General features: G+C 52.8%; 1 pseudogene; it reads left to right on the top strand.

Moving 5' to 3' along the window:
* Positions 1–2,218: 2,218 nt before the first annotated feature.
* LOC130038899 (patr class I histocompatibility antigen, alpha chain E-like) overlaps positions 2,219–11,441 on the top strand; it is an 84,136-nt pseudogene continuing 74,913 nt past the window's right edge.

Here is an 11,441-nt window from a genome sequence, read left to right as displayed (position 1 = left end):
TGACGCCCTATTCGCTCTCAATGGAACGACCATCTCTGAATGCAACAGCTATGTGTACCTAGGTCGAGAGGTCAACATGACAAATGACCTGGCACCCGAGCTGCGCAGGAGGAAGAGAGCGACTTGGAACGCCTTCAAGAACGTCGAAGAAATAGCTAAGAGGACGAAGAACCTCTGGCTCCGGGCACATCTCTTTGATTCCACTGTTCTTCCTGCATTAACATATGCCTCAGAGACCTGGGCCCTATGCAAACAAGATGAGAACGCTATTCAGGTCTCCCAAAGAAGAATAGAAAGAGCTATGCTTGGAATATCACGTTTCACTCAAATGAGAGAACGAATCCGGAGTTCTGACATCCGTCGACGATCAAGGATCAGGGACGCTGTCTCATTTGCCAAGGTGTCGAAAATCAGATGGGCTGGTCACGTAATGAGATTTAAAGACGACCGTTGGACTAGAGCTGTTACTGATTGGATTCCACGGGATGTCAAGAGACCGCGTGGCCGCCCACCTACCAGATGGTCAGACTTCTTCGTCAAGATCATGAACGATCGGTTTGAGGCCCTTCATGTTCCCGGAGCGAACAGATGCCATTGGGCTACACTAGCACGCGACAGGGACAAATGGAGACGTTACTGGCGCCCGCTCGAGCAAATCGACAACTAACGGGAAGTGGGACTGTCCAGATTATTATTAGGTTAGATTTGTCCATTCACATTATCACCGATTCACGCATCATCATTAGGAAGGATCTTGAATGGATTTATTTAGAGATGTGCTTAACCCATTACATTTCACTGGGAACTTCCCTATTTTCTCAGTTTCTCTCCCTTGAAGTTTTCTTTGAGAACTGAAGATTCTGATCTTTGTTCAAGGGAGAATAACTCTTCCTAGGGAAATTCATGTAGCAGTCTGCACTTGGTCCTAGAAGTTTCCATTTTATTCCAGTTACATCACACATATTTCTTAGCACTTGCAGTATTTCCAGAAAGGGAGACAGGAACGGTATACCCCAAGGAACTTAAAAATTCTCTAACATAGTTCAGCACAAAGGACACATTATTTATTTAAAATTATGATTAATGGTTTTTAAATCATGGTATTTCATTTTGACTTTAACTTTCTCATTCCTTGAGGTCAGTTGCTTCCTTCATATGAGTTCTGTAATAATTCTAAAGAGTCAGATGTGCATAGCACAGTATTGTGAACATCTTCAAATCAGAAAACCACTTCTTATTTCTGGTTCAACAGTACGGAAAAGTTGACTGATAATCTGCAAACTGAAAATGCGTCCTATGCATTTTTAGAAGTTGTCAAAAACAGAGTTTGGAGAAATAATTTCCTGACTCCACTAGACATGTCCTTTCATCTACTGAGCCTCAGGGTGCAGATCCAGGCTTTGCAGTGGATGGAACCTGGGCACGCGTGTCTAGTCTTGCCACTGAAGCCACATGTCTCTTAAAGAACACTGAAGCCGCGAGTCTCTTAGGGAACCCTGTGCTAGAGTGCGGCGGCTATGGCTATTCCTCTCCTGAGCTCATTTCGGTGGTCTGACTGTCCTGCCCAGCGTGGTGACTCCCCAAAGGTGCGAGCACATACAAGAGCAGCTCTGTGCTCCACCCTGACCATGGGTCTCCGGAGAGTCGGTGGCTTCCTCCCTGCACAGAGCTCGGCAGGCAGTGTGACATGGAGCGGGTGCAGAGCCTGGGGTCTGCAGGCTCTGAGAACGTGGCTGCTTGCAGAACGGTGCTCCAGACGCGAATCTTCCAGGAACCGTGCATTGTCCACCCTCGTCCTGTCCTCATCCTCCTGCCTGCATACTGGTAACACAACCCAGGTCTCAGTTCCATTGGCTGTCGGGTGACTAGGGCAGCCAGTCACCCACTGTTCCGTCCGTACAAGTCTCCGCCCACCTGGCTGGACTTGGAACATTCCCTGGGGACGCGGTAGGATGCCTTGGTCGCTTCTGAGTCTGCTCTTGGCGCCTCTGGCCTGGCCGAGGCGTGGGCAGATGAGTGCGGGGAGTGGAGGGACCCGAGTACCGGGAGATGCAGACAAGTATCGCCAGGAATCACGCTCAGATCTACACGAGAGCCTGGACATCCCGGCCCCCGAGTGTCCCATGCCAGTGTCCAGAGGGTGTGAGAAGTCTCCTTGGCGCCCAGGGCGGGAGCAGCCGCTGGGACTTTGACCCGGTTTATGCTTCCGGCGGGATTAATGTGGCGGGTCTGGGGTGGCTCAGGGTCTCACACACTCCAGAGTATGTTTGGTTGCGAGGTGGACCCTGATGGGCGCTTCCTGCGGGGATATCGGAGCTACAGCTGTGATGGCAGTGACTACCTGACCCTGAACAAGGAACTGCATTCCTGGATCCCGAAGGACATTGCAGCTCAGAACACCAGGAAGGAGTCCTGTGAGGCAGAGATATACAGGACCTACCTGCAGGTGGAATGCGTGGAGTGGCTTCACCAGTACCTGAGCAAAAGGAATGAGACCCCACAAACAGGGACCCTGGTCACCTGGTATGCTCTGCCCGTGGTGCAGAAGACCCCACTCTTCCGGTTCCAGGTGGAGGCTGCACCTGCTCTGCAGGCTGCTCGCTAGAGACAGACTTTCCCCCAGGGCCCTCCTGGTCTGGTCAAGGAAGGTCCTCAGTCCCTGGCTCTGCAGTGACAGGTCTTTCTTGCCTTGACCCTCAGTGACTCCGGGACTGTGGCTGTCTAAGAACATCTTGGGAAACCTCAGTCAGGCTTTTCTGTCCTTCACCCTTCACCTAGGTGAGGACCAGGTCAGTGTTTGCCTCGTCAGAGACCAGGAGCCTCGTGCCCAAGCCGCATTCTAGAACTTCCCAAGGACTAGGATTTTATCCACTTCCCAGCCATCTGCCGTCTGAGTTTGGTGCATCCTCCCCCTCAACCAAATGTCCTGTCCCTTCTCAGGATGTCACATGAACGCTGCTTCAGCGATGTAGGGGGAAACAGTGGGGGTTTCTCACTCTTCCTCCTCAGAACCTCCCCAAAACACCCATAACCCATAACCCATTGCCCCTTCTCTGACCATGAGGCCACCCTGACGTGCTAGGACCTGGCCTTCTACCCTAAGGAGGTCACCCTGATCTGGCAGAGCAATGGGGAGAGCCTGATCCAGAATACAGAACTGGTGTAGACCAGGCCTTCTGGGGACAAGTCTTCCAGAAGTGGGCAGCTGTGGTGGTGCATCATGGAGAGGAATAGAGGTACACGTGCCATGTGCAGCACTAGCGGCTGCTGGAGTTTGTCACCCTGAGATGGGGTGAGTGGGAAGGGGCACGGAGCTGGTCACACTAGAAGAGGTGAGAGGGGAATGGGAACACAGCCTGTCATCCTAAGATGGAATGAGAGGGGACGGTCACAGAGTCCATCAACCATGAGATGGGAAAAGGGGGTACGGGGCATGGAGTCTGTCATCCTGAGAAGGGCGGAGGAGAGGGGCATGGAGCCAGTAACCCATAGATGGGGTCAGGGGGGACAGGCATGGAGCCTGTCACCCGTAGATGGGGTGAAGTGTGACGGCATGGATCCTGTAACACTGAAATGGGTTGAGGGCAGATGGGCACAGAGCCAGTCACCCTGAGATGGGATAAGGAGACATGGGGTCTTTCACTGTGAGATGGAGAAAGGTGGCATGTGGTATATAGGCCTGTCATCCTAAGAAGGGGTGAGCACAGACGGACATGGAGCTTTTCAACGTGAGATGGGGTGAGTGGGCACGTGAATGGAGTCTGCCACCTTGAGATTGGGTTTCGGGGTGTGGGGAATGGGTATGTCATCGTGAGAAGGGGTGGGGGACAGGCAGGAAGATGGGGAAAGGGGATATGGGGTACGGAGCCTGTTACTTTGAGAAGGGGTGAGGGGGAGTGGGCATGGAACCTGTCACCCTGAGATGGGGTGAAGGGTAGGGGTACAGAGCCTGTCACCTTGAGATGGGGAAAGGGTAAGGGGTACAGAGCCTCTCACCCTTAGGAGGGGTGAAGAGGACAGGCATTGAGACTCTCACTCTGAGAAGGGGTGAGGGGGACTGGCACGGAGCCTTTCACAATGGTATGGGGAAAGGAGACATGGGGTATGGAGCCTGTCATCCTGAGATGGGGTGAGAGGAGATGGGAATGGAGCCTCTCACCCTGGGCACATACAGTTCACTGACACAGCAGTTTTCTCGGAGCCAGTCAAAAGTGAGGGGTTTTTATACCATAAAAATATATAACAGGGATTTTCCGGGGACCACCTTTTTTACTGCAATCTGAGGGGCTTTCCACTACTTGTATTTAGCTGATTGGTTTTAAGTTGGAGTTACAGAAAGGTTACATAAGGGGGACTTTTCTACCTGCATCTGATTGGTTGACCATACCATGGCTATCTCACTTTGGGGAAATCATGACTCAATTCCAGGATTTTGGACTCAATTTCAGGAATTCTGGAAGCAAAACCTAGGCCAAGTTTCTTCTAGCTTCTTTATCAAGCCTGTCATGGTGCTGCCTTTGCTTCTCTATCTCTCACTGGCTTCTCTCTCTCTCCAGGGGTCCCTCCAAATTCTCTTTCTCTCCCGGGGGGTCCTGCCAGATTCTCTCTCTCTAGGGGTCCTACCAGTTTCTCTCTCTCCTGGGGGTCCCGCCGGCTTCTCTCTTTATCCTGGAGTCCCACTGGCTTCTCTTTCTCAAGGGGTCCCGCCAGTTTCTCTCTCTCCCGGATGTCCCGTTGGCTTCTCTCTTTGTCCTGGGGGTCCCTCCAGCTTCTCTCTCTCCCAGGGGGTCCCTGCAGGCTTCTCTATCTCTCGGGGGTCCCTCCTGCTGCTTCTTTCTCTCTCCCGGGGGTCCCCGCTGGCTTCTGAGGGGCATTTCCTCCCACTAGCCTTGACCTTTGCTGACATTTCCATGATGTATGTTAACTCACTGGGCTTTTCCTGAGGCAAAGCAGGTGAATACATTTACTCTCAAATTATTCTAGCCTGAGGCCAGAGTTGAGCTTCTCTGGGGCAGAATGCATGTGTTTTGGGGATTTTATTTTTGCCCCTCACTGAGACACAATAGTACTTTTCCGAGAAATATTTAGAGAGACGTGAGGAGAGAGAGGAGAGAGAGAGACACTGTATATTGCTGAGGAAAGAGCCTGGGCTTGGAGCTTCAGGACAGAGACTGGTCTTGGAAAACACTAGAAGCCTCGGACCTAGCCTTGGCACCACATGGTTCTGTTGGAAACCCCCACCCCAGTTCCCCCCAAAATTTGTGTGTATGGACCTTTATTTTTCCCCCTTTTTTCTTGACTGGGTGTCTCAGTTTCTCAGTGCTGGTAAGATACCCTTTTTTATCGCTCCAGGGGGTGCCTGAAGTAGATACTTTGCAGTGGTGATTTCTGACAGGGACAAATTCCAGGTCATTTGTCTGCACTCAATGTGCCTTACATGATGATGTTCTCTCCTATGTTCATATCTTTCATTCTTCAAATAACAGGTTTCCATCCATGAAAGGCTGTGAACACTTTGGGATGATATGCATGCCATCAGAGCAAGGTTGGCAAAACCCTCCAGGATAATGAAGTTAACAGTATCTTCAAAGAGGACACTCCACTGACCAACCAAGTGGAAACAGAGATAAGCAAATGGGACTATCTTAAATTAAGAAGCTTCTGCATCTCAAAAGACACAGTCGATGGGAGGGATGGGGGTTGGAGGGATATTATCCATGGTGGTGGAAAATGGGCACTGGTGGAGGGATGGGTATTTGATCATTGTGTAATCGAAACCCAAGCATAAAAAGTTGTAAATTTAAAACTGTACCTTATGGTGTTTCACTAATAATAATAAAAAAAATAAAGAAAAAAAAGACACAGTGACCAGAATACAAAGACAATCTACAGAATGGGAAAGGATATTTTCCCAAAACCCATCTGATAAGGGGTTAACATCAAGGATATACAAATCACTGGTTGAACTCTACAGGAAGAAAACATCTAACCACATCAAAAAATGGGATGATGAAATGAACAGAAACTTTCTCAAAGAAGAAATCCGAATGGCTAAAAGGCACATGAGAAAATGCTCTACATCACTAATTATCAGGGAGATGCAGATCGAAACAACAATGAGATATCATCTCACACCACAGAGACTGGCCCACATCCAAAAGAACAAAGCAATCAGTGTTGGCCTGGATGAGGGGAGAAAGGGACTCTCCTTCACTGCTGGTGGGAATGCCGACTAGTCCAGCCCTTTTGGAAAACAGTATGGATGATTCTCAAAAAATTAGAAATTGAGCTCCCATTTGACCCAGCAATACCACTCCTGGGAATATATCCCAGAGAGGCAAAAACGTACAGTCAAAATGACATCTGCACTTCTATGTTCATTGCTGCACTATTCACCATAGCCAAAATCTGGAAAAAACCCGAGTGCCTGAGAACAGATGACTGGTTAAAGAAACTTTGGTACATATACACAATGGAGTACTATGCAGCTGTTAGAAAGGATGAAGTCATGAAATTTACATACAAGTGGTACTACATGAAAGCATCATGCTAAGTGAAATGAGTCAGAAAGAGAGGGACAGACATAGAAAGATTGCATTCATCTGGGGAATATAAGATAACAAAATAGGAGACTAACACCCAAGAATAGCTGAGATAAGTATCAGGAGGTTTACTCCATGGCTTGGAGGCTAGCTGCACGTGTTAGCTCAGATAGAGAAGGGAGCACCAAATAAAGGGTGTTGGGAGGATCCTCCCAGGATGAGAGATGCATGCTGAAAGTAGACTATAGACCGAACATGATTGCCACTCAATGCCTCTTTTGCAAACCACAGCACCCAAAAGGAGAGAGAAAACAAAAGGGAATGCCCTGCCACAGGGATGGGGTGGGATGGGGGGGGTTAAGGGGGTGGGAGGGATACTGGGAGCATTGGAGGTGGAAAATGGGTACTTGTGGAGAGATGGGTATTTGATCATTGTATAATTGAAATCCAAGCACAAAAATTTGTAAGTCTACAACTGTACCTCATGGTGTTTCACTAATAAAATTTTTGTTAAAAAAGCCAAAGAGGCCGGTGGTTTCCAGCCCTTTAGCGCTCTTGCACTTTTTTGATCGTCGATTTGCTCGAGCGGGCCCAGTAACATCTCCATTGGAGACTTTGTTGTTACTGTGTTTGGCATATCGAATACTCTCGGTAGCTTGCCGGGCTCTCCGAGAGGGGTGGAGGAATCGAACTCGGGTCGGCCATGTTGGCCGCTTGTAAGGCGAACGCCCTACCACTGTGCTTTTAATTAAAAAAAATTTTTTTGCTTTTTGGGTCACACCTGGAAATGCATAGGGGTTACTCCTGGCTCTGCACTCAGGAATCACTCCTGGTGGTGCTCAGGGAACCATATGGGATGCTGGGAATCAAATCCGGGTTAGCTGCATGCAAGGCAAATGCCTTACCTGCTGTGCTATTGCTCCAGCCCCTAAAGTTCTGTCTTGAGGACCGGAGAGATAGGTGAGAGGGTAGAGCACCATCTCTAGCATCCCAGAGGATCCCTGAACCTTGTCAGGAGTGATTCCCAAGTACAGAACCAGAGGGAAGCTCTGAGCACCGCTGCGTGTGACTCTGAACCAAATAAAAATAAGAAAAAAGTTTGGGTCTGAGTAGATGCTCAAAATGTTGCAGAACATTTTGCATGTCAGAGCCCCAGGCTCAGCCCCTGGTACCACATGGTGCCCTGAGTCCTTCCATGGGCAACCCTTAAGCACCAAGTCAGGAGGAATCCCCTGTATCCAGGAATAACCCTAAAACCAAATAGTAATTTGAATAATAATCATAGTTATAAGTTGAGAAGACATGCCAAGGCAAAAAAAAAAAATAGGTCAAAGGGCTTGCTTGGTCTTCTGAGCTGTTCCCTTTGCATTTTCTCATGAACACACATCTCTCCCTCTTTCTCTCCAAGGTTTGTTCTGTCCTGGGACCACATTGGGTGTGATTGTGCTCAGGGCTTATTTCTGGCTCTGCACTCAGGGATGACTCCTAGCGGTGCTGGGAAACCATGTGGGATGCCAGGGATCAAACCCGGGTTGCCACATGCAAGGCAAATGTCCTCCTTGCTACACCATCCTTGAACTGAGGTTGAATCCCAGATTATGAGGGAGTTGAAACCGGGGACCCTCCCAGCAGCACCGTGGGGTCTCAGCTGGGCAGGACTGCAGGAGCCAGAATGGGCCCTCCATTTGCATCTCCCCACTGATTTGTGCCCCCTTTCCTGGGACTCACTTCTCCCTGGGAGCCCCCAACAGGGAGGACAAAAAGAGGATCCAGCCCTTGTTCTTGGTGGAACCTCTGCACTCTGGGAACACTCATGAGTGAGGGCTCCCCTGTGCTCAGGTGATCATGACCCATTTATGTTTTAGGGCCTCAGGGGGCTCCCTGGAGATCTCCGAGCCCCAAGAGACCCCGGTGTGCCGGTGAGTGTGGCCCCTTATCCACAATCAGCATTACCCCGAATTCTGTCCTGTCTCCACACCACCCACCTGAGACCTGGGTGGGCCCCTGGAGTGGGGGCGGGGGAATCACCTTCACATCCCTTCAAGCGTCACCCTGCCCCCAAGTTCCCACGTGTCCCCCAGGGGGTGGGGGCACACGTTCCCACGTGTGGGGGGGCAGATCTCCTGACTGCCCCCCCCACACACACAGTGTAAAGACGACACCCCAGGAGACAGGGGAGACCCCGCTGGTGATTGGGGGTAGATGTGGGAGGGGGCACGGTGCCGGGTGAGGGGGAAATGGCCGATGGGGTGGATGCCCCCGCAGGAGTGAGGCGTGGGGAGCCAGGGGTCCAGCATTCTCCAGAAAGGCAAGTCCTGGGCTCACACCCACAGGGTCCACCTGCCACTACTGGGAACCGGCCCACGGCGGCCCCGGCGAGAGGATGAGTGACGAGTATCCAGCCGCAGCCTAGTCCTATGCACTTGCAAGTCTTCATGTGCACCTCAGGACCCTCACCCCTCCGCCCCTCCCCCCACCCCTCACACCAGCCCCTGCTCTTGTCTCTTCCCCAGGGTCCCCCAGGAGAAGAGGAGAAGGGCGCCAAGGTGAACCTCAGGTTCATGAGTGGGAGCCTCAGGTTCATGTGGCCTGGAGCCGGGGTCCCTGACTTTACTCCCCCGCGGGGTGCTGCCTGGGGGCGTGACCCTGACTCTGTCCTTTCTTGTCCCTCGCAGAAGTTGCCCGGTCCAGATGGGCCGCCCCAGGAGAACAGGCCCTATGGGGGCTCAGGACCCGCCAGGGCGTGAGGGGCCCGATGGTCTGCGCGGGATCCCCGGCCACGTGGTGAGTGGGACGATAATGGGATGAGGTCCCCATGGGCCTTGGCAGGGCTGGGGGCGTGTCCACTATGTCTGGCATATGTAGACCCCAGTTGTTCGCCCTAGGGTGAGGCTGGCCTGCTGGGAGCCCCGGGACAGACGGCCCGCTGGGTCCCCTAGTAAGAGGGTCCCACCCCAAGCCCCCAACCCCTCTGCCGCACTCCCCTGTGCCCTCACCAACATTGATGTCCACACTGCTCCTGGCTACTAAGCATTCACGACCCCCTTCCTGTCCCCCTCCCTCCAGTCCCCTCCTGCCTCTCCCTGGCAACCTATGTGAATCTGAGACCCAGGCGCTGTCACCTCTAGCCCTCTGGGGGCCCAAGACATCACTCAGGGTCTCACCCAGCCTGTTCTTTGTCCAGGGTAGCCCTTGGCCTTCCGGGATGAAGGGAGAGGCTGGCCTCAAGTGGGAGATGGTGAGTTCCCACCCTCTCTGGTGCCTCTTGGGAGAAGCCTCCGCCCCCCCTCATGCCCCCTCCCCTCCAGGGCCACATTGGACTCATCAATATCATCAGCCCCACCCCCACCCCGGGGAGGCCAGCGGAAAGGGGAACTGAGGACTGCCTGGCCCCCAGGGAGAGCCCATAAGCTCCCCACAGTAGGGAGGGAGGAGTGATGGTGTGTTTGCAGTAGAGGGGCTGCTGGGGGGAGTATGGGAGGAGAGTTGGGCCGTTACTTGGAGGGGCTGTGTGTGGGTCCGGGGGCGAATTCCCTCAAGAATGACCCTCGTGTCTTCTCCCAGGGCACTCATGGCCCCAAGGGTTCTCTGGTCCCTCTGACCCCCAGTGTATCGGTGAGTAGGAGGGATTTTGGGGTATGGGGGTCCATGTGGTGGGTGCGTCAGGTGGGCTCAGGTCCTCTTGCCTCACCCTGCAGGGCCCTCTGGGAGAGAAGGGCACCAAGGGGTCCCTGGTGAGTACTGGCTGCACTCCCCAGTCCAGCCCATCACTGTCTCTCTGGTCCGGGGCTGCAGGGGGCCTGGGCAGAAGTGCTGAGATTCCCGCGTGTCAGAATGGGGGGACTGAGTCAGGGCACAGTGGACAGCTGTCCGGGTTCCATCCCCTGCACCCCATAGGGCCCTCTGAGCCCGCCAGGGGTGCTCTGTGAATACGGATCTGGGAGGAAACCTGAGCAGCTGAGGGTGGCCCCAAAACAAAACAAAATGGGAACGAGAAACATGCATCAGACACAATCCTGATATCTGTGTGTGTGTATGTGTGTAGTGTGTGTATGTGTGTGTATGTGTGTGTGAGAGTGCATGTGCATATCTGTGCAGGAGTATGCATGAGTCTGTGTATCTGTTTGCACGTATATGCATGTCTCTGTCTGCCACACGTGTTTGTGTCACATGTGTATGCACCTGTATGTGTGTCTTCAGGAGTGTGCATGCATCTGTATGTACACATGTCTGTGGACATCTGTGTGGGTGTGGGAACATAGGTCAGTGTGTGGGTGTGTGCACATGGGTCTGTGTATGTCTGTGTGTACGTGTCTGTGTGTGTTGTGGTGTGTGCACATGAGTGTGTGTGTGCATGTGAATTTATGTGTGTCGGCAGGAATGAGGTCTCACACTGCATCCACTGCCCCAAATAATTTCTCTCCACAGTGAGCACTTGGTCCCTGCAGAGACATGGGCCCACCAGGGCTCCTGAGCCCCCAGGTGAGCTGCTCAGCTCTGTGCTGGACTGTGCCTCACTGGGACCCCCAGAACCTAGGGTGGGACAGGAGGGTCTGAGCTGGGGTGCAGGTGTTGGGGGGCCTCTAGGCTTGGTTTTGGGTCCCCTCACCCCGTGTCACACTCAGGAGCTGTTTCTTGACTAATCCTGTCCCCCTTTATCTTCTCTTTCTCACCCCCTGCCCCACCCCCGTGTCTCCACACTGGGTGCCCACACCCCAGGGGCCCCAGGCCGAGCTGCAGGCGCTGCTCCAGCACCACCACCGGGGACTCCCCAGCCCCGGAAGACAGCCTGGAGGAGGTGTTGGCTTGTGTCCTCAATGAACCAGGAGCTGGAACGGCTGCGCCGGCCATCAGGCATGGCTGAGCATCCAGGCCTGGCATGCAGCAGCCTCCAGCGGA

This window comes from Sorex fumeus, unplaced genomic scaffold (genome assembly GCF_029834395.1).
Source record: "Sorex fumeus unplaced genomic scaffold, SorFum_2.1 ptg000081l, whole genome shotgun sequence".
In the NCBI taxonomy this organism is placed as follows: domain Eukaryota; kingdom Metazoa; phylum Chordata; class Mammalia; order Eulipotyphla; family Soricidae; genus Sorex; species Sorex fumeus.
This window is presented reverse-complemented; position numbering and strand designations above follow the sequence as displayed.